We start from the raw sequence: 24,351 nt of genomic DNA, 5'->3' as shown, positions 1-24,351 counted from the left end.
TGGCTGTTTTTATGCTAGAGACGATAATGTCGTCAGGCGACTTTAACGTCTAAGACGCTAAAGGCGTCTGGTATAAAAACGGGACGCGTTTAGTAGACAGCTTTTGAGAAAAAAAAATAAAAAAAAAGACTGGGTTCGACACTCGGAGGACACTGGACACGAAGACGTAAAGCCATCAGACGTTAAAGGCGTCTGTCTTATTTACTGTTTTTATACTAGTTAACGACGTCCCGTTTTTATACTAGACGGCTTTAACGTCTGAGACGTTAAAGCTGTCCGATAAGAGCGTCGTTTAGACGCTCTTACGAAAAGACGTTAAAGCCATCAGACGTTAAAGGCGTCTGTCTTATTTATCGTTTTTATACTAGACGTTAATGTCGTCTCGAGACAGCTTTAACGTCTAAGACAGCTTTAACGTCTCTAGCATAAAAACGGCCAATGCTGCCATTTCTTCATCTGTGTAAAATCGTTATTTTAATCAGGGACCAATGTGTGGATCAGTGGCAAACTAGTGTCGAAATATTTACACTGCAAAATAATATAAACGTTTTTATTTTCATGTAAAATAATGGCCTAAAATATAACTTTAGTCAGTTCAAGAAAATGAAACGTTTATTTCGCTACAGTGCTTGGCATTGCAAGTTTTGATGTCCCTTTAATTTCATTAAACGCAACCTTCGATAGTGCATCTGCATGCTCAAGCTTCAGTGATAACGGAAGGTCAAATCTCGGCGCAACTTCACCGCAGTCAAACGTCTTTATAGGCAGCTTTACTTTCTATTTCGGGCAATTTCGTTGATATTTATGTGTTAGAATGAGCAAGGATCAATAAAATAGCTGCTGAGTGTAAATAAACATATTCCCTGTTGCGTTGATGGAAAGACATCTCAATAAACACAATTTTTAATTTAATAAAACGTATACAACATAGCTCCGATCGAAAACTACTGCCTCGCGAATCCTTGACAAAAGCGCACGAACCTTACGTTTGACATCTGACACTCATTTAAACTTTGACCTAAAACACAACGTCACGATAACTTAGTCACGCGAGAGTCACGCTTTCCTGAACATTCCCGTTTTTCCAGGTATAGGAGTGTTTTTACTTTTAAATGTTTTGCATCTGAACCAAAGTGCTTTGAAAACATGCCTCAGAAAAGTCCACATATCGCCATTGTCAAACATTTTTTTTAAAAAAAGCCCCCAAAAGCTTAGTAAATTGTCACGATACCGGTAATGTATCAAACTTTAAGCTGTGAAAACCAAAACCTTAACTTTGAAGTACTTGTCTTGTTTTGGTACATTTCTGTCTTTTGACCGCTGTCGACGACGCACCTGCAAGTTCGGATTCTGAAACAGCAACATCGATTTGGCTTTGTGAAACAAATCTCTTAAAACCGGTGTACAATTATTAAGTCATTTCAAGAAAATAAAGAGTTCCTTTCGTTATAGTCCTATACCGTGTAAGTTTTGATAATGCTTCCGCAAATGCTTTCAGCAAACATGTACATTTCACATATTTTTAACCAATCATACCTGAGCGTTCCCACGCCACTAATTGGATCACTGGTAGGTAGCGAACAACTGAAAGGCAACTCTTTTTTTCATTAGAGGAATAAAAAATTGGCCATGCACAGGAAAAAATTCCATTAGGTGTTCTGTAGAAATCCCTAAAAATTAAAAAAAAACTTCAGACTCGAGAAGCTGTAACTTTTTCACTTGAAATGACCAAGATAAGCGAGGAATCTTTAAAAATTATAAAATATATTGGCTAGCGTGACTTCCCTGATAAAATTGAAAAAAATAATAATAAATGAATAACATGATAATTTACTCGACACGGAATGAAAAACTACTAAGAGACGTTCATTAATCGTTCAATAAATTGCTAATTGCCAAAACGTTGCTGATCAGAAAATTCTCGGCAGGCAGCATCCACGCCAAGGTCAAGCAAATTTTCGGGCCACTTTGGTAAAACTGACTGGTAGACATGGAGGGAAAAGAGCGCAACTGTGCACCAGACATGAAAGAAAAATATGTTTTTGTTAATAAGAAAGGCGAAAACAAAAAGGCGAACTTGCATGACGCACGACCCACGACGCACGACCCACGACGTACGACGCACCGCCCACGACCCACGACCCACGACCCACGACCCACCCACCCACGCCATTTAGTTTGACCCTATTTTTTACTGACGCGCGAAACCGCTCCGAAGGGGTTTCATCCTAAACGTAGTAGAGCGGTTTGTAAGTCTCCATGACCCTGACAGCTATAGTGGCTGGAGCCATGTACGGTACACCATGTAGTGTTTCCGATGCCGTATAGAGAACAGACATAAATTGACTCTCTGATTTTCGGGGTCAGGCGTTGGGCGGGGGGGCTAACTGCGATGCGCATGCTTTCTAGTACAAAATAACAACTTCCAGAATTATTCATAGTTTGCGTTACCTGCTCTCCCCTCCCCCATCCCTGTGTAGATCAGGAGCAAACAATTGAAGGACTGGTTTGACATCTGATGAGTGGCAGACAAAATCAAAACGTTACAATTGCAAAAAGAGCCGAATCTCCTGCTAAAGTAAAAAAGTAATAAAGAACGTAATAAAGAACGTGTTTGAGACTGCAAGGGCAAGGCATAAACAAGACGCTTGATCATCAGCTTTAAATAAAGTTTAATTTGAAGACTTTATTGAGTATATTTTAATCTTGAACATTTCAGCACTTTTTAACAATTTGACTGCAATTCCAGTTTTCTATGAGCAAATATTCATCGAGGCGCAGCCTATACACCCTGTACAGCAATAGCCTTGGTTGTATAGATCTGGTACTGTTTTCTTTTCCTTCTTTCTTTCTTTCTTTATTTTTTTCTCATTTTTTATCTGTTCCTTTTTTCCACTTTTTATCTACATTACTATTTATACATACTTAGTTACATTGTACTTAATTACTTATTACTTGTCTTATTTTGCTTTCGTCTTCTTTTTTAGTCATGTACAACCTAGTCAAAGCAAGTTATTTTTTTTGTAACTACTCAGCTTGTTTAGTCTATTTCTATTCTGGGTAGTTTTTTGCCTATTTTAGTTATTTTTTATATGCCTTAATTATTTCTATTTATTTTGGCAAAATAAAATGTTGGTAGTTGTTGTTGTTGTTAGATCGTTTTCACTCAGATGCCCAAAGTAATAGCAACTGTAACAGCACAACAACGCTAGTGAACGATTAATAAGAATGTTAAGTTATGTTAATATGAAATAGCATGGTTTTCAAATAATTGCAATGTTTTTCATTTAAGTAATTGCGTAAGTAAGTGTGACATTAAATTTAGGCTTAACCTATCTAATCTCTCGGGTTATTTTAATTAATAGTCAAAAATGTTCTCAATGTGTTTTGATGCTTATCACAGTGATATTGGATTGGCAGTATTACCTTAGTGTTTGTGCTTTTAGCTATATATGCTTAGAGTGAATTTAGTTTAAAGAAACATGTTGTGAGATAAGTTATGTGACATTATTTAATTGCGTTGGACGTAAAACTTCTTTAGTATTTGCGTTGGTCGTGTATTTCAAAAGAACTGCGGAAATAGTTTCGATGTTCCGATGTTCCGATGGCTTTGCAATTCTCTTGTGCTTCTTGAAGAAAAGTGGACCACGTTTATTCTGGTTTCGAGGCGTTCTGTCCTGTAACTGCAGTGATTGGTATCAAATATTCCGATATCAGGATAGCTTTTAAAGATACTTTCAGCTGAGCGAAAGTTAAACTATAAAAGACTCCGCAATTTCTATAGTTTTCGCGAACTTCAAAAGAATGTAGCTTTTGGCGAATCACAGCACAGAATGGACGTAATGCGAGCATACTTAATCGCCAGTTTTTGATGTAAGTTGATGGGTTACTGCCGGCAACGGCTGAGTAAGAACTGAAGAATAAAGAAGACCGCTGATCCTAGAAGTTGAAGTCTGACTGAGCTTATTCCCTCAGTTGTAGACTTTCTAGACTTTCTAAAAGCCGTTCGCTTCTCGTTTACGATTCGGTGATAGTAGACCGCGGTTAGCTCGACATGTAGGCTAGTCTATCCCAGCTAGTCTATCCCAGTTGTTTCTTGCAACAATTCGTTCACTTGTTTTCCTTTTACAGAAAAAACTTCTTATTCATTCTCGGTTTAGCTACCAGCAATATATAGCTAGTATCTTGAAAGATACCTAGCGTCTGCATTATTCAACTATAAGACTGTTTTGCTCTGATTTTTCCTTCAATTCCAATTGATTACTCCTTTTAGTCTTTGCGTGGTTCGGCTTGGCATGGCTCCCAGTTGTGTGTGAGAATTGATAAGTTCCCTTACCTTATTACATGAAATTTTCGCGACACGTTTCGCGATTTTGAGGTAGGCATATTTCGCGACACTTAAATTTTGCAATTTTGCGAAAAACTTTGTATTTTAAATCACTTTAAATTCGCGTTTTTGAGTAAGACACAATTGACATTTCCTTAGCAATATTATTTAACATGCCCTTGAATTAAATAAAACGACTTGATCAAGGGAACAATGCAATAACGTCAAAATTAACAACAACGCAAGAGCGGGTCTTATTCTCGGCAATAGCAACAACAGAGCACTTCTTACAATGTCTACAGGTAGGCCATGTTTGTACGTGCATGAGCTATTGATCTTGAGTCAATTGACGACAACATCCATTTACACTGAAAATCCTTCCTTCAGGTTACTAAACTTATTTTTTATTTCCCTTCTTTACTTTTTAGTTATTTCAGGGAGCCAGACCCTTAATTATTTATTTATACCTTTTATATATATTTTCCTTTTGTAAATATTTAGGGTAAATAAAGTTTGTTGTTGTTGAAGTGTAAATTTATCTTTGGCTTACAGCAAGGCGCCCAAATGTGTGACCACTTTTAATTTATTCACATTCTTTCGTGCAGATTTAATCCAATCAAAAGCCATGGATAGCTTGCAGTTGACTTCTGATTGGATTAAATCTGCACGAAAGAATGTGAATAAATTAAAAGTGGTCACACATTTGGGCGCCTTGCTGTAAAACTTTTTAAACCAGTTGGATTTTTATTTTTCATTGTCTTTTATTCGTTATCATAATTTTATTCTGAAACAAAAGAAAATAAAACGGAAATAAAAAGTAACCAAAGATAAATTTAAACCACAACATATACCTCATGAACACCATATATTATTAAACTGTTATATAATTACAACCGCGTATCCCGTGAATGTCGATTTTCTTCAGTGTGGTTACAGTTATGGTTTCCTCTTTTGACTGCTTCGCTCTGTGTTGTACGATTTCTCAGGATGCCGGCCAATTTACTCTTGTACAACTCCAAAGCTTTTCCGCTAGCAGCGAAAGACAGGAAAATGAACAGCCCTGCAGAAAGAAAGATAATGAAGCCAAAAGCTTAAGTTGCATAACAAGTTGAAATCTGTTGTTGTAAAAGTTCGGAGGAGAGACAGGGAATAAACGCGTACTTCACTGTAGCCAGTTTCCCTTTGACGATTACCTAGTACAAAATGGACACCTTGGTACTACCTTGAAACAGCAAACAGTTAATGGGGCATTAATTTTAACACAACTGCTGATCATTAGCTCCACAATTTGTGTACAGTGGAAGAAAATAATAATCGTCCTTATACCTTTAAAAACGCTGATTATAATAATTCATTGGTCATTGTGGTGCATTTTTAGCCCGCCAGCGTGGACCAATCAAAAACAAGAAAATAACGAAGCTAACCAATCAACTGAAAACCATTCAACTGTTCGCGCCGTTTTTCTTACTTAATTTGAGTCAACATATTCAGTTTTTGAACTTTATAACGACGAAATGGCTGATAATCTTAGCGGAATAGCAAATTCTCAGTTTTTTCAGCTTGATGGAGAGGAATTACAGAAACTCGAATAAGAATCCAGGTGGCCAGGTGACTGGGTAATTCTGTCTTCGTCGAGCGAAACTCGCTCAGTTCAGGTATTATGCCAAACTGCCAGTTCAGTCAACAGCACAATTTTTAAATTTTAACAATTCTAAATGTTGTGATGCCGTCGATGTCAATATAATTCTGTAATTTCTTTTTCCAATACGTTCTTGGCCCTTCTCAGACAGAGCTCATTTTAGCCTTGCCTGCGGCTAGGGCTATTTATATGAGCCTGAGTCGGGCCAAAAACATACTTACGCCCGCGAACATAAACTTTATTGCTATAATTTTACAGCTCAGTTCTACAAGTTACTAGTCAATCTTTATTGTGCTGGCCTTGACACCAAAGATTCGTGGTTTCTTTCGCGCAATTTTACTGAAGTTTTTAAAGAAACGTACCTTGAAGACTATTTAAAACCACATACGGGTACCACAGGAATGACAAAGCCTTCAAGTTTGCAGCAATTCCAAGAATCCATGTAACACCCATCACTGAAGCCATTTTAACACAAATCACAGCTGCCCTGGTGTCATGTCGCCGATTTTGTTTCTGCTGCGTTCTCTGAAATGGAAAGAAAACTCATAGTCCAAACGAATTTCTGTAGCAAACCAATCCGAATTCAGTCAGTCAGCCAGCCAGCCAGTCCTTCAGTAGGTAAGTTGGTCTGTAGGTCTGTAGGTGTGTAGGTCTGTCTATATCTCTGTCCGTCGATTGGTCTTTTGGTCTGTCGGTTGTCGTTCACTTGGTCAGTTGATCAACCAATCAGTAAATCAACCAATCCATCAATCTATCTATCTATCAATCAATTAATCGGTCAATCAGTTGGGCAGGCAGTCTGTTAGTCAGTGAGTCGATAACTCGTTCACTTATTTTATTTATTCATCCATCCATCCACAGCCATCCAAACCTACATTCATTCATTCGTTCATTTATTCATTCACACGTTCATTCTTTTATCTAGCCATCCATCCATCCATTGCTTCCAGAAAAAATCAGAGGTACATGTATAATATTGTAAGTGTTTGAATAAGGCGTAAAATAAAAGCTTATATTTACACACCAGTGGCTTGATGAAAGAATCCAGATAATTAATCAGTGATTTCCCTCACCTTACGAGTTTTGATGATATGAATCACAGTGTGTCCCAATGCAATCAGATTGAAGATCAACATCAGTGCAACAGGCAAAACAAACGAATAAAGAAGGGCTCGAGGCTGAGATATGAAACATTCCTGTTCCCCTTGCCCTGTTTACACAAAAAAAGCGAAAATTAGAAAAAATAAAGTTATGGCACTTCTTCAACATAGTTAGACGCTCAGTTAAAGCATAATATGATAGCATTATCTAATCTTGAATTAAATTTATTATTCCTGAAAACTTAAAACGTTTGATCACCAAAAAGATTGTGCGCCTCTCACAGTATTTCTATGAAAATGTATTTAATTGGTTGCGATAAAACAAAACTTATGCAGTTAAGTGAAATTTGATACCACTCGCAATCGATATTAGGAAATCACGAATTCTCAAACTTTATACATACATTATACAATTAAAAATTCATATGGTACGTTGCTGGAGGTCTAATACTTGGAGTCGTATACATACACGCAGATTGATAACTCAAAATCCAGATTCGAAATGTGCAAATTTCTTTTCAATTCTGACGTGTAGCACTTACCATATCCGATGGATCCTTTTTTGACATGATCGGTTATAACACAGACAAGCACGTGCAACACAGGAGATCCCCAGGCATACAGACAGTATTTCATGAGACGTTTCGTATAGCCTCCTTCTCGATTTTTTCGATGTGCCGCAACACCCTCTTTAAAAGAAATAACCAAGGAATTTATAAAGACTAATGTATGATGGGGTAAGTTAACCATCGGACGTGCATGCAAATTCATACCCCAGCGTGGTACAAGGGGGATCGGGGGTGGGAAAGCCCTCCCCCCCCCCCCCCCCCCCGCTCTCAAAGTTTTCGTTCTATTAATGCACAGCAGAAAAAAAGTACAAAGTCTTTAGCTTACACTTCAAGATGACATAATCTCTGTTGGATGTGACGTCATTTGACGTCCTTTTTGTAATCTTAGATTTCACTTCTTTCATACAACAAAGTCAGAAAATGACAGAATTTGCATGACCCCCTCCCCCTCCCACTTCTCACGCATAGTGCAGATATGCGGAAGACAATTTTTTTCATAGCACAAGCCAGCGTTTTAAACTGAAATCTTGACTTTCCACTGATGAAGGGCTGAGCCCGAAACTTTTGGAACTTAGAACTGTTTTAAAGGCCCTTTTGACTCATTTAGTGAGAACTTTATTATACTTTGTGTTTATTGTGTGCTGTGTGACAAAATAAGCGCAGCGGTCGAGCAATGAATTACACATGTACAAGTTCACACCATTGGTGCAGTTTGTGGCAAATGGCCAATAAATTGACTACGTTTATTCGATGGAAGAGCGAAGGAAAACATCTGACGAAAACAGCATATGTTGCTGTTGATTCTGAGGTTAGTTTAAATTTTTACTCCCAAGTAGAAGTTATTAAAACAAAACAGCCGAGCAGATTCCAAGGGTTAAAATAGTCAAAGGGGTTCGCTTCCGTGCTTATTCTAAGTATTTTTAATACAGGACCGATTTCTTTCGTGGTTGCAGAATTAGGGTCGTGATGAAAATAAACGTTTTTTTATTTGAAAACGGTAGTTGAATGAATCGTCCGATGAAGTAATTTTTCCCGAGCGAAAAAAATCACAACAGAGCCGTAGACGCTCTGGTGTAACGCTTAAAACGCGAAAACTTTTGTTTGGTAGCTAGGTTTTAGTGCCATCAAACTGTTGTCATTTATGGCTGGCCCATTCTTTCACGTTAGGGCCGTGAAAAAAATGAATTTTGTCCTTCGAGACTCGAGCGTTAGTTGTTGTTTGAAAGAAGAAAAGCACACAAACAACTTTGACGGCAAATCGAATTTATTTTCTCTTTCGCTCTCCGTCTCGTAATAAAAATCAGCGTACCTTGTAGCTCGTATCCTTAAAAAAATATTGAAAGGATTCACTTTCCGTATTCCGAAGGTAAGATGTCATCGCTTTTGCAAAACACAGCATGTGAGCTTTACTCAGTGGTCATCAGCGTGCACTATCGGGAGTTTGAGCACGCTTACGTATACTGAATTTGATTGCGCGGCTCATGCTAGCTATGTAATGAGCTAAATTGGAACACTATTGAGTAAGTCAACTATTATAAAGTTACCTGAAACGTTAGTGAAAATCCGACGCATGTCATAAGCCATAACAGTCATCCACGTAAAGGAGGAAAGAACAAAGAAATGAAGAAGAACCGCAATTGCCAGGCATGTGTCTTGATCGTCAGTTTTAACCGCTGAAAGGAAGACGCTTTGGTACAGCAATAGAGACAATGCCAAGTTTATTATGATCTTTCAGGTAAGTTACGCAGTTCAGCAAACAGGATATACGTCATTAGCAGAAGAACTAGCGAAACCATTGACACTATACATCCGATTGCAGAAAGAAGCTGGAGTAATGCTGGCGTTTTAGTGATCTTAAGTTTACCTCTATTTCTGTCTGTTCTTGAAAAATTTCTTGAAAAGTTTACGCACAGCAGTAATCTGCTGTCACGAATCATGTAAGTCATACTGTTGTATATCTTGTTGTGAGGTTTCAAGTAGATGGAGCCATTAGATAGTTGCACGAAGTCGGTTTTATTAAACGCTATGAAAGTGCAATTTGCATTCCAGTTTTTGCTTTTGTTGTGCTTGCTTTGTAGATGATGATCATCGGATGTATTATCTAGTTCGGTTTTGATTCCCCTATGTACCTCAGTTTCGTTACTCTTCCCATGACCTACAGTTTGTGATTCGGTTGAGACGATATTTATGCAGTTTCCCACGAAGGGATCGAAAACCTCGTCAGTTTGACATGAGAACTCTTTTTCAGTGTTCTTAAAAACATAATTCTGCCAATCTTTTACTTGAACAGTGTACTTAGAAGTGGAAGTAAAATCAAAGAGAATGGTGAGCGGTGGTATTGTTCCATGATCATCCATCTCACATCTACTATCCAGATCATTTAGCTTAAAACCATTACACAAAGCGCACTGTGGGTTTCTAAATCTTATGTTTTGAGAGCAGACTGGGAAAGCGTATCTCGGACACTCAGTTTGGCAATATGATCCATTCTTCTCGGGGCTGATATTGTGGCTGTCCTGAAACCGAGGAATGCATCGTTTTAACTGGTGTAGTAACACATTTGGTTCCGGTAATATGTTAATCAAGCAATTCTCAGGGCTAGGTAAAAGGATCTTATCATTGCCTAAATTAAATGTTTCCACATTAAACGATCCGTTATTATTGTGGCTACAATCGAATCGGAACTTCCAGAAGGTTGTATTAACAGCACCATTGCACCCTGCACAGAATATATTTCTGTAATGCACGCCACTGTCTTTGTCAAACACTGGTAGATTTCTCAAAAGGTCATTTTGATCTTCATCCTGGCATTTGTGTCGTACAATTCTATCGGTCCAGTTCTGCGGGCAGGTGTTCCAAACTGCATGGCTAATGTACAATGGATGTATTACACCTTCCGGTACCAAACATGTTTCGTTTGAGGTCGAAGGACTTCTCTGAGGATAAACACGTGCTTGACATCTATAAAAAAGAAAAGTAATTTATACAGGACTGACAAGAGAGCGTTGCAACTATTCGCCCTTAGAGCACTTTAATTTGTTATCATTTGAGAAATTTCTTGCCGTTGGCGCCTGTGGTCTAGCCTACTTGATGTTCTGTGGTGTGGATGGATTTCAGCTTTTTTCACTCCAGCTGTTGGCTCAATGTGGCAGAGTTTGAATTGCGAAATAGCTCCAAGATGATGCTCTGAAGTCGGTATTGGTACCAGTACTAGTATGGATGCAGTTGGTTTTGTCAGGTCGCGATTATTCTGCAAATGTTATCATTTTTCAATGTGTGCTGCGAGAGGATTGGCTTCAGCTGCTTTAATAATTCTTCGAGATCATCTCTGCCCAGGTGTAACAAATTTCCCAATACCAGAGGGGTTAATAGTTGACCTAAAGATTGTTTATGCACTGAGCAACAAAAAGGACTCATGATGACGGGACAGATTCCAATTTACACACCTACGTCACGAGTGCGACACTATTATACAAGGGTAAGTCCAAAAAGGTTCCTGTTTCTTTGAAATGGACATACGTAGAAAGTACTTTTGGAAAAATTCTGCAGATAGAGATTGACCAAAAAATTTAGTGTCTTTCATTTAAAATTAGAATGTCTTGCCATAAAGGAAATTGAGAATTAATATCCATGCTAGAAACAGATACTCACAATGAATCGAAGTCAAAACAACAGTCACCAAAGTCTTTACAAAGTTTATCACAGAAGCACTTTTGTTGCAATGAAGCGTTTCTCTCTTGCACTCCACAACGACTATCACAACTGTACTGTCTTATATAGAAACGCTGAGTTAAAAGACGTATGTTTTCTTCCCACTGCGAATCTGGATAATATGAAGCATACGAACATAACATTTCTGGCGTTTACTAACTTTATAGCATAGAGGGCAAAATTACTGAATGCTGATTGGCTGAGACAGAAGGCATTTTTCCTTAATTTTGGTAATTGCGCCGGGCAAAATTACTTGATCCTGATTGGACAAACAGGAAAATTGCTTGTTTCTGATTGTCTGAGCGCGCTGCACTTCGTTGGCTTTAGGACGGCGAGATTTTGAGCAGAATTGTTAAACACAGCGCTCGCTTGTACATCGATCTTTTCCAAATTTGACTTCAGTTTCCGCAGATATGTGATGAAAATGGCGGAATGAAAACGGGTGATAGCTTAAAACGAAGATCTGAAAGCTGAAACAGAAGATTATTACAGTTGAAAACGGTACAAAAATTGCATCAGACACTTGTGAGTGTGCAACGATTCAAACTCATTCAAAGGGGCCGGCTGCTGACATCTCCGTTTCACTTCTGTCATCTCTGACTCATCACCAGCAACCCAAGATATAAAGGAGGACATATGTAGTTCGTTCTGTGAAAAAAGGTCACATTTACCGGACAAATTACTTCTACAAGTTTGTTTGGGGTCGTCATTTGCTGTTATCTAGGTCGAGGACTGACATGTGAAGCCGCTCGTATAGGAAAGCTTCAAAACGTGCAAACAGGTGAATAAAATTAAGCTTACGTTTAAATTGAGTGTTAAGTTTGCTTGTTCAGTTGTTTATAGCTTTTTTTATTATTTTCACGACTTTAATACCGTTCATTGCATACAACTGTCAGCGTTATTCTTTTCCGAACGTCAAGATTTGCTCGATTATGAGGAACGTTCGACAATTTTCAGAAAATTTTGCCCTCTATGTCATAAACAAGTAATAAACTGCCCTCGTCGCTTCGCGACTTTGAAAACACGCGTGTTATTAATATCCTTAATTTTACTCGGCCCCACGCGATTACCTATACTAATTTAATGATATTGTTTACTCGTGAATTATTGCAACACCGTTTCTTGCAAATATGAAGAATTTCAGTAAAATTTTATATTTAAGAGTTTAAAATTATGAAAGCTTAAGAGTGACTTTTACGAACGGTCGAGCAAGAATTTGATTTCCTGGAAGAAATTGGAATATCGATTTTTCTTCGTTTTTTGCTAATTATTAGCTGTAAGGTAGATAAGAAACCTGATGTAGTTTGTTTCCCCTAGAGGTCTTCTAATTTTAAGAAAACAAAGAAAATCGATTTCGGTGGTCGAAGTCACAAATTTCCTAACTTTTAAACCCGAAATTAGCTATTGTAAACACTACTCGCGTTCGCTTACAAAACCGCGCAGAGAAATTTGGTCACTTCCTATCAACATAAAAACTCTTTTTCTTTCGCAAGAATATAATTTCAGGGCTTTAGCGCAACTCTTCCAACTGAAAAAAATGAACTGACGAGGAATGCTTTTTACGATAACAAAAATTTGAATGAAATAGTAATTTTCAACGGCAGTATTTAGCATGTGGTATAACATTAATTTTTTTCAATTCTTGCTCAAACGTGCATACAGATATTCTTATTAAACATACCTGAGAATTGGCTCGGGTTATTGGAAAGATTCTCACTTAGAGGGCATCAAACTTCGGCAAATTTTCACAGCATGACCGTAAACTGTGTAAATACTTCTAATTGCCAAACGCCACGATAATGAATGTTTTAACCCCAAATGCTCGTCTTTCCTTCTTCTTGCCGAATGTTCCATTGCAAAATTCCCTTTTCAATGAAAGAGTGAGATAAAAAAGCCAACCTGGGTCAATTAGGTCCATTTTGATCACAAAACCTCTTCGCCATTTTGGCACAAGATTAGATTTGTGACTTACGTGACATAATACACGTGACATGAAACACGATATTGTGACGTAAGTGAGTCTGCGCAGTAATAGCTCTGGGGTCGAGAATGTCACGGAGTTAAAATAACGCAAAACAATTCTCCAGCACCGCCAACGCAGTTTGAGGAAGCAAATTGATCGTTCTGGAGTTCTGTACACACTTTCGTCAAGAGAAAAGAACCACTATAAAGGAAAATTGCTAAGGATGAAGATGCAAAAGGAATTTCGCGCTTAACAGTTGCTTTGTTGTATTTTGGAGCCAAGAAATGTTTAGCTGTCAGTTAGGCTATTTTGATCGATATCACAACATTTTGTGGGACTACGATGCATTGGTAAATATGCTGCCTTCAACAACCCGAGCCAAATCTCAGGTATGTCTTAGATAAACATTTACATGTGTGTTTAAACGACAATTGAGAAAATTTGGAGTTATACCACATATTAAATAATTCCGTTGAAAACTGCCGTTTAGTTCGACTTTCTAGTATCGTGAAAAGTATTCCCCACCTTTTTAATTATTTCAGTTCGAAGAGTTTTGCTTAAGCCCTGAAATTATATTTTAGCGAATGGAAAAGAGTGTCTCTGTTGATAGAAAGCATCCAAAGTTCTCAATGTGGCTTTGTTTGTGAACGCGACGAGAGTTAACGATAGCGAATTTCGGGTTAAAAATTGTGTCACTTTGAGGCTCCGATCACGAAAACTGACTTTGGTTTTTTTTCTCGAAATTAGAAGACTTCTGGGGGGAACAAAATACATCAGGTTTCTTATCTACCTAAAAGCTATTAATGAGCAAAAAAATGAAGGAATTTGATTTTTCAATTTTCTGCCAATGCAAGCGCGGTTTTTATTTAAAGTCCTTCTTAATGTCACTTTGACCATTGTGTTTTAGTGTCTCAGTTAGTGCAGGTAATATACAAGAATTCATATCTATCACGTCCACGCTTAAATAAAGATCTACTTTACTATACACACATATAGACGGAACTAGCCAATAGCTATATTTAAGTTAATTAAATATCAACAATGATAGACATTAAATGGCTGTGTTTTTCATAATGCGATTTGAAGACTAGAGAAAATTACTTAGAAGCAGCCACTTTAACTGTTTTTTTTTTTTTTTATAATGAATCTAATATCAATTATCGTACGTTGCTTTAAAGAAACTCAGGCCCATTAATTATAATTCAGGATGGCATTTTTAAATTATTCCTATCTTAGAATGTACGGGTAAAAAATATAAACACTCCACCATTGCTTGGGATCCCATCAGGACTACAGTTTTGATGCAAAGTGCTAAGAAAAAAAACGTCAAGAGCATGTCCTAGAAAGAGATTAGAAACATTAGTGAATGCAACAGATCTAATAGCTGTCGGTAAAGGTGTACGTACTTACGTAATATTGACATTTTTAAAGGAGCTACGTCACGGGTATTGATATAAGTCCAGCATACATAAATGTTTTATGGACAACCGGTTTCGAAAGTTAAAATTGACTAAATTGAGAAAAAAGGAGATAATAGTGGTATTCATCCTCTCTACATTGAATTACCTGTGACGTGGCCTTCGATTTCCTTCCAAAAACAGTTCGTAAGGCAAAACACCGCAAGAAATGATACCATTCTTCGGTGGTAAGGAAGAAACAGCATTTCTGCTCTATACACCTAAAAATTTTAGCAAAGTATCTCAGCAAGGCTTTTTACAGAATCATCATCTTTTTTTTGCGTAGAAAAAGTTTCCACTCAGCTGCATTAAAGCAATATGCACGTAATCTGAACTAGTATGTATACGCTTATCAGCCTTTGGTGCTGTTTCACAAATACTTTTAAATATTTTCCTTCCAGTGAAAAAGGGCCTCAGTTTTGTTTTATTTCATTTTATTTAAGATTTTCAACCTTCCACTTATTACTGTTAATAGAATTCCCTCGTAAGTAGCTACCACTTAGGAAATATTACTATTTCAAAAAATAGTCTATTGTATTTATTAAAACTCGTTTTAATGTGGAAGGTCTTCTAAAATGTTAAAAAGAAGACTCGCGTTTCATTTACAGTGAAAACTAAACAATCTTCTATTTTCAAGAACGAGCAATTAAATAACTAAAACGTGAAAACCTTCATCCTCATATAAAGCAAATTCATTCCAAATATCTTTTTGTCCCGATTTGTAAAAACCTTCAATAAAATGATTTTTTTGAAGCAATATATGCTTCCTTGTTTATGGGGTCTTCGTTTTCGGGTCAATATCAGCATGTGGGCATAAGATATTATGTAAAAATAATTTTAAAAAAATACCAAAATCACCTTAAATCACTATCGTGATGAGTATTTATTCATCTTACTACCAACTTTGATATCCCTAATTTGGCCAAATGTAACATCCACTTTTTTTTTCTTTTGGTTGTGAAGGAGAGGAAGGAAGAGGGCTCAAACTAGAGAGGGAGTTTATTTAAATTTCTTGCTCCAAACAAAAAGGGGTGAGAATGGAGTGGCCTTAATAAGTGATTTATAGTTGCGTCTGTACTGGATTACTGCATTTAAGCCAGGTTTACACGGGCAATTTTTATGTGACAAACATATGTGATCGTGTAGATGGAGCAACAAATATTTGTCAGCAGTTCAAAGTTTAGTGCACCTGTAATTAATATTACCTCTGACAGTAAAAACATACCCACAGATATACGCGCGCGCACTGCCCACTGGGAGATTGGGAGATTGATGACCACATATGATGACGCAGTATTTGCCTCATTTTATGTAACAATTTGTCTACACAAATAATTTTTCGTATGTGACAACTTTTATTTATCACATAAAAGATAGTATGTCAGCTTCTCAGCAAATATATTTGTCACATAATAATTGGCCAATTCTCCTCGTCTACACGAGCAAATAAAAATTGTCACATAAAAATTGCTCGTTTAAACTAACTGATGTTTTCTGAAACCATTATATTACTTTTTAATTTATTCAGACTCCCATATATATTTAACGCAAAACAATTATCTTTAGTTTAGAATTTTTGAGCTCGTTTGCCATTTTAAAAGTTGTGTTTTTCAAACATAACCATGAGGGGAGCGTCTGGCAAATAATATTGCCAGATTGTTTGGCAGGCATCTGTCACTACACGCAATGTGATTGACAGCGGTATTTGTCAGGACAAGTTAAACCATCTTGTGGGGTAGTTTTACTCTGCGTGAATTTCCTGTAGTAAAGGCGAGAAAACCCTTGTTTTTCCTTGTGAAAACAGTTTGCATTTTTAACTCGCTTAAAGTGCCTATGAAGTAAAAAACTTTTTTGCCTTTTTTGGTAGCTTATTGTGTGTACTTTCCGAAAAGCTAAAAAAAGAATAATGTCAAAGAGAGAGAAATCGGACTTTTTGCCGTCTAAAGTGCCCTCGGTAAGACAAAACAGTGGGTCCGGAGACTGGACACGAATTTGGCTCGAATGACGTAGTTAGTGGTTCCACGGATCAGTTTACACTTAGATTTTATTGATACACAGTAAAGTTCACTACTTCAGCTGAGATTGTTGCTGCTTTTTCGTTGATAAATCGAAATCTTGTCCGAAAAGAACGATATGTTGCCATCTGCGGACTTGGCTGAGCGGGTTTCTAGCAGAAAAGAATCGCACAACGAAATATCGTGACACTAAATGGACTGAAGTAGTTAGCTGGACCTGTCCAACCGCCGCAAGCCGAATAAGCGCTCTTTCACACAAGCGCTGGTTGACGAGGATGATCGAAGTTTAATTGGCAAAGCAGATTCAAATGAGAAATTCCCTATAAAAAATGAATAACTAGAATTTTTATTGTTTCCAAAAGCACATACATCGACGGGCTTTGATTTTGTGACTGGTTTCGCAGTGTCGCAATGGGCTTCGGAATTGACACGAGCGCTGCTTGCCGCGCCGGGGTTGCTTGCTTGTCGAATGTGTAAATTCAGGTTACGGTACGCCTATCCCGGTGGTTATTCGGTATTATATCACGATTTAGTGATTTTAATACAAGTAGCGATCAGTTGCTCGCTTTCATTTTGATTGTGTTCTTGTGTGGGAAAGTACAGTGGACTGACATATTTCTCCGAAGCGTGAGAGTGACATAATTAAACTTGACAACACGGCAAGATAACACTTCTTCAAACTCAAGGTACTGGTTAGCACTTTTTGACTTGAACGAAACCAAAAATTTCCTCTTCAAGAATAAACAGAACTGCAGTTGTTGCTCTTTATGGTTCGTTAGCTCTACGGTATATTTTCAACCGTCCTTATCCGGATGCGATAAATCCTGATTACAGTGCGTGTTTATCGGCAAATAATTCCGGTGAACAGGCAGCCGTAAAATTTGTCCAAGATTTTGCAAGATCTCAGTGTATTGTTTAAAAGTGCATTCGCCATAGAATACTACCGGAAATGCAGACGTGAATGACAACATTCGAAGCGCGCTACTTGAAAACAAACAAACATTTCTAACTCACTCAAGTCGAATTTACATTCCATACTTTTGCTTCTTTTACAGATGCATTAGTTTGCGTCTGGCGATTGATCGTTTCAAGTGTTTGGGAAATGAAACGACTGCTACCTTATGAATGATAAAACGATCTACTAAACATACAAATTACATTTTGACGAACGAAGTCTCATAATAAAAGAATAACACGTATACTGTACCCAGCTGTGTAACATATAGACTTTCAATAAAGTCCTTCGTCTTGTTTATTATGGCGCGCCGGGAAACTCCGGGCGCGACTGCTAAATCTTTCTTTCGGCTAGTCAGGGCAGAATGATATAGAGACCACCATATCCTTTACAGAGGTAACTCTTTTAATAAATTTCATCTTTGCTTCATGACTTTATCGTTTCATTTGTGGCAAGGAAGAGCTTGTGCTGAGAACATCGATCCTTGAACTGCCGACGGAACAGAATTCGTTTCTTCTTGCGTTTTCATCAGAAGTGAACGAATAGCTTTACGATACACATGGAAATTTCGCTTCCATTAACTCTGCGAAGCTTCACCAAAGGAAATAAGTGTATTTGTTGCAGTTTCGCTTGCGCAATTGCCTTAGTTTGACTCAAAAGCCGAAATATAGCTTTCGCCAGCCCTCTTTGCTCTCTTTACGCCACAATCCTGGTGTCTTTAGAACCACTAAGTACGTCATTTCCGGTGAAACCGGAGCGTTTGGCCGCGCGCGAGAAGGACCCACTTCAAATTGCGAAATCCAAACTTCGAGGCTAAAAAAATACTAGAAAAAAGCGCTTTTGATCTCTTAAACACGCATATTCGTGCTAACTAAGACATAAACAAGCAAATTGAGCAAAATTATTTTTTACTTCATAGGCACTTTAACACTAAACAAAGTGTTTTCACTGTATTTCCGGACTTTTCCGACGGCTTTATCTAGCTAAAATTGTCTAAGTGAAAACACAGGCCAATATAAATAAAAGCTGGGGAAACAGCTGGTTAAAACTGTGCTAGAAGCTGGTCCCGCGGCGTGTTTTTAGACGACAGTATTCAGATAAAATGCAGTTTACCTTAAATGGAGTAACCGTTCAGGATTTCTTTACAACACATTTTGATAGAGGAAAAAATAACTTTTAATAAAGCAAAATAAACTGTTGGGCGTGTTGAATAAATATGATATGAAAAATGCTAAAACTGTCAAATAGAATTGACATTTCTTTGAATATTAAAACCATTCTAAAACAGCGCCACTTCTTGCAGCTTTTTTTTCTTTTCACAGACAAAAAAAAGAACGAAAAACGTCAGAATTCAACTGAATATGGGCACAATGATCATTTGATCATGTAAAGTTGCCCGCGGGTATTAATTGGTCTGACAGGTCCCTTTTTAAAACAAATTTTTGACAAGGAAAACATTAAGCGATTTCTTAGAAAGTTAAAGGCCTGACAGAAGAATCGTGAAAATAAAAAAAAGCAAGATAAGCCGTTTTCGGAAAAAAACGCGATTATTTTTAATATGCCATGGTGAATTTTCTGTAATGGCATCAAACAAGCTAGCAAACTGTTAAAGTTCACTCAAAGCAAGTAACATAGTAATCCTGACTGTAGATTTTACAAAATAGCGACTTCTTAATTTTGCTCTTAAAACTGCCTTATTATTCTGTCTGCCTCAACTGCGTATTTGTGGCGCATTTCTTTTTTCTGTACAGTACTTTTCTGTGTTGTTGGACGAGCGTTGCAAAGTTCAAATTCTCCACGATGTTTCACTCGTCAAAAATGCGTTTTACAGTCGTTCCCGTAAAACCGTGAACACCAAAGAAAAGTTCTGGAATGTTTATTGTTTCGCGACCAATCAGATGCGAGATGAAACCGCAAAAGATAACCGCCAAACCGCAGCATGGATTAGTCACGACTTGACACGGAACAACAAGCTGGCTTTTTCTTCCAGGACAAACCTTCAATTTTACCGTTTTTCAAATACTGAAATTGTTCTTTTTCTATTTAAGCTTATGTATGAGCAAAGAATAGATATGAACGATATTTTTCGGAAAAGCGATGTTGAATCGAGCAGACAGGATCAGACACAGCAAGACAGAACGTCTGAGAGCAGAAAAATTGTACTCTCCTCTCAATTTTTATATGAATTATACGGGTAAGTATTTCTGGGTTTTAGCTTTGTAAAAAAAAAAAAAGCTTTACATCGCCTTACATGTACTTCGGTGCCGGAACACGAGACATAACACCTGGCATATTATGAGAATTCTCCGGCTCAAGATGTCACGCAAACCGTTTAATAGCCTATACAAATTTGGTGCTGCACAACGATTCTCAAATTCCACGAGCTAATTTCCTCGGTTCGCAGCGTTTATACCCTTTGGAAATATCGAAAATTTTATTCTTTTTTTTTATTTCAGTGAGCTGCTAAGCACAACAATATTCCAGTTTGGGTTGACGCGACTCGCCCGTGAAGTACTCTTTGTTGTTTACATAAACATCCTCATTCATTCATCGGATCCTCATGGTTCTCTGTGAAAAATTGCTATTTTTTTACTATAAACCAACACTAGCTACTTGATTCTGTCGGTTCAAAAACCAAACTACCGAATAGACCAAAAAGCGAGTGTAAATTGTCAAAATTTACAACGGTACAAGTTTGCCTCATTTGACGGGTGCGGGTTTCTCAGCTACAAATAATTACGGATCGAAAACCACCAATCACAGCCCACTAGCTTGACCTTTTGAACTGCACGAGAAACAAACAACGGTCAGCATCGCTTGGGTTGGATCATTTTCTTGCTCTCAGACGTGCTGTTTGATCCTGTCTGCTCGATGAATCGTTTTTCCGTATTAAATATATCGTTCATATCTATTATTTGCTGATACATAAGCTTAAATAGAAAAAGAACAATTTCAGTATTTGAAAAACGGTAAAATTGAAGATTTGTCCTGAAAGAAAAAGCGAGCTTGTTGTTCCGTGTCAAGTCGTGACTAATCCATGCTGCGGTTTGGCGGTTATCTTTTGCGGTTTCATCTCGCATCTGATTGGTCGCGAAACAATAAACATTCCAGAACTTTTCTCTGGTGTTCACGGTTTTACGGGAACGACTGTAAAAGGGACCTGTCAGACCAATAAAATTCCACGAGCCACCTTAAGTTTTATGTTACGAGAGGCTTCGCGAGTTACGTGATGTACGATTACCAACCATGAGTGCAACAAATAGAACCCTTCAAAATAGCCATTTTGTTTACTGACTGATAATTAACGGGAACAACAAAGCAATCAATTTTTAACAGGAGAGGATCGAAAGCGTTAATAAGAGGGAAAAGGCTTAAAAACTCTTTAACTCACCTTTACTCATCAAAATGGTGAATCGTTTTACTGTAGAAACAAATTCACACCGCAATGAGAAGTATCAATTTAATAGTCGGCAGTCGGCTAAGATTTATATTAAGGAGATGTATTTACTTTTATACACGCTTAAGAAAAAGTCTTTTGCAGATCGGCAAGTTTTCTTGGTTGTAAGCCAAGCAATATAAAAATCAATACAAACCTTTCTCTGATTTTAAACCATCAAAAATAAGCATGTATTCTCGTAAGTACTAGAGCCATTCGCACCAGATCTGTAAAATACTTAAAAGACAGGAAGTTTTTTTCCTTCACCCTTCAAAACATTGGTCTTACATTTAAACACTTTCATCGTTGCTTTTTAAAATTCGAGCTCGCGAATTTCGTGTGTCATAGGATAAATTGTTTAACCATTGCCGCATGATTCGAGTGAAACGCTCCGAGCAAGAAACATATTAAGTTCATTGCTCGAATTTTCCTTTATATTAGCAATCACCGCTCATAAAGAGAACAAAAGGATATAAAATTTCGGACCAGGAAGAATGGAAAAATTGGAATAACTACATCGCGTTGGTTTACTTAAACTCATGAAATAAAAAAAAAACAAAAAAAAAACAAAGAAAACTAAACAGATTGTTAGGAACAACACCACCGAAGGCTTCGACGCCAATATCCTACTGAAGAGGTTTTGATAGAAAGGTGCAGCAGCTGCTGAATTTGCATTGCTAACGTTTACGCTTCTCTGTCTTGAAAGTTTGGTTTGTGAACGTGTTTTTTTTTTTCGCTAGTTTGAGCTGCATTCCAGCCTTGTAGGTTTGATTTATCAGTATTTCAGCATGTAACGCTATTTTTTTTTCTTCTGGTTGGAGTGTCTTGTATATACCTTAGATTACGGAAATGTATGGACGGGTTGCTTCCGCGATAAACGTCAAACCAGCTATGTAGGAAGGTCTGAGTGGGGTTAACCGACTACCGACAAAGGGCGAAAAATATAACTGACAAAGGACAAAATAATTTTATTTTAACTGACTACCGACATGAGGACCCTCCAATTCATACCCGATTAGCGACAAAGGTCGAAAAATATAACTGACAACCGACAAAGTAATAAAATTTTAACTGACTACCGACATGTGGACCCCCCCCCCCCCCCCCCCATTCAGACCCTTATGTGGTAATTACGTGCCAGTGGAAATTCACCCTAAAATTTAGCAACAGAAAAAAAAAAAACTTACAGAAAATTAGTTTCAGCAAGGCTTCATCTTACTTGTCAATGAAAAGCTGCCTTTTACGGTGGATAGTCTCCCTAAAGGACAAATTCCCACTGTGAGGAAAAACATTAAATCATATAACCGCAACAAGACGTTTATTTAAATTCCTACTATTTTTTTATTTTTTTTATTTTAGCTAACTTAACTTACCTTTTGGCGTAAAAGCTCCAAAATTTTGTGGAAATAAGACTTAATATCAGAAAGAGCTAGCCATTCACGGAACACTATTACTTCTTAAATGAGTATTAGTGGGTGTGTTTAATAATTATGGTTTGACAATATGTCGACAAAATTGACGTCTTTATCTAGTTTCCATCAGTTCTGTGTATTTTAATAACAATCTTTGACGTACTACTTAAAATCGCCCACGTAAATATAGCCTGAATGTCAGCCTTCTAATTCGTTGGTGATAAGAGCAGACGGCTGAAATTCAGGCTTGCTCGTAAAATATTAATGAAATTAACGAAATTGTTTTGATGTTAGTAGGAATAACATGCTTACGTCCGATCTCACCTCTTACTTTAATTGTAAAGCACGTTTAACATGGAAAATGCGTCTTATAAATGTGTTACCATTAACATTACCATTTACTTTTAGTCTCAGATTCTTTCATATTTCACTGGCCATAGAGAAAGCTACAAAACAGTAACTGGTTATCACTCTCCTACATCTTTGCATCCTTTCTTTCTTTCTTTTCCTTGTTTTTTTGCTCGTTTAATTCTCATTTAAGCGTTTGATTGACTTTTGGCTAATAAAATATCGGCCACGGGGATGAGCAAAACTTATATCATCAGTGTGATCTTCTCCCGAAGAAAAGAGTGTGAGTAGTGAGTAGCAAGATAAAAAAAAATTACATTCTCTCTTAACATTTTCTTTACACCAGCTTGCACTGAAGAATTTTAAATTTGTTTGGTAACAATATCTTGTGTCTGTACATTTCCCTGTTTACATTCCCAAAAAAATAAATATCTTAATTTTTTTTCCTTAATGCTTGCTGCCTTTGGATTTTTTAATGTACTTCTCGATATGGGTTTTCAAGTAGGTAACAAAGGGCTCAGCCCTTCTTCAGTGGAAAGTCACGATTTCAGTGAGACTTAAAACGTTTGGGACTTAAAACTGTTTTAAAGGCACTTTATACTCATTCAGTAAGAACTTATTTAACAGAAGTTCTTGTCTGTTATCACACTCCTGATAAAACAAATTGGACGCCCACCGCGTGGTTTTCGTAAGGGCTGTTTACAGACGAGGGTTTACGTATTCATGCAGTTCGTCTCAGAACATACTTTGCTATACGAACGGCGCTAACGTTATCTTACCCTTTGTTTTCTTTTCCGGCGGAGGGGGATTTACTTCATTTTGGCTAAGCTGATATAAACGTGTTTTAATAGCTTCAGAGCAAACCCCTATCTCCCGCTAAATTAGCATTTCATTTCTCTTAGTCCGTCAGCGCTATTTTTACCTACGGTTCTCTTCCAGCTGTTTTCTTCCCACTTGTTTAAGTCCCAATTGTCTGTTCGGCAATTATCGCAACACACGCAACTGCTGCAAACACGACGATATAAATAGTCCTATTGTTTGAAATTAGACTTAAAACTGGTAAGGCAAAAACAGATAATTTAAATCAAATTCCTTATTTGATTGCTGCCGTAGCGAGTGAGCCTGAAGCGAACGAGCGAGGCAGCTCTCTAATCGGCAATGGACTTCTTTATGGGGCCAGTGGGCCTGCAGTCACTTTTCTTAACAAACGCAAGGAATTGTGGTCGGCGGTAAAATCAAAGACGCTAGGAATTGTGGTTATGCGCGAATGGAAGATTCACGATGCGCAGTCGAGTTCAATAAAAAAGGCACGTAAAAAACTCCTAGCTTCAGCGTCTTTGAGGACAAACTTATAGTATTGTAATATCTGTTTTTAAATGCGAAAGACAATTAAACTTTCAAGTCTTACTGACAGTTGGT

At 37.5% G+C, this 24,351-nt stretch overlaps 1 protein-coding gene and 1 pseudogene across 3 annotated transcripts in view; both read right to left on the bottom strand.

Annotated features, from left to right (window-relative positions):
* The window catches only part of LOC144657240 (uncharacterized), an 87,169-nt gene that overhangs the window by 4,734 nt on the left and 58,084 nt on the right, over positions 1-24,351 (bottom strand). The gene's annotated exons all lie outside the window — the stretch shown is intronic.
* On the bottom strand, positions 5,183-15,005 carry LOC144657239 (uncharacterized; annotated as a pseudogene). The gene is made up of 8 exons (XR_013571488.1): positions 14,876-15,005; positions 14,577-14,648; positions 11,287-11,458; positions 9,180-10,596; positions 7,609-7,755; positions 7,040-7,176; positions 6,329-6,491; positions 5,183-5,387 (listed from the first exon to the last, which is right to left on the bottom strand). The product of XR_013571488.1 is annotated as an uncharacterized LOC144657239 (transcript).

The sequence above is a fragment of the Oculina patagonica genome, chromosome 6, assembly GCF_052425735.1.
Source record: "Oculina patagonica isolate OP01 chromosome 6, crgOcupat, whole genome shotgun sequence".
In the NCBI taxonomy this organism is placed as follows: Eukaryota; Metazoa; Cnidaria; class Anthozoa; order Scleractinia; family Oculinidae; genus Oculina; species Oculina patagonica.
The sequence above is the reverse complement of the archived record's forward strand: the minus strand, read 5'-3'. Positions and strand labels throughout refer to the sequence as shown.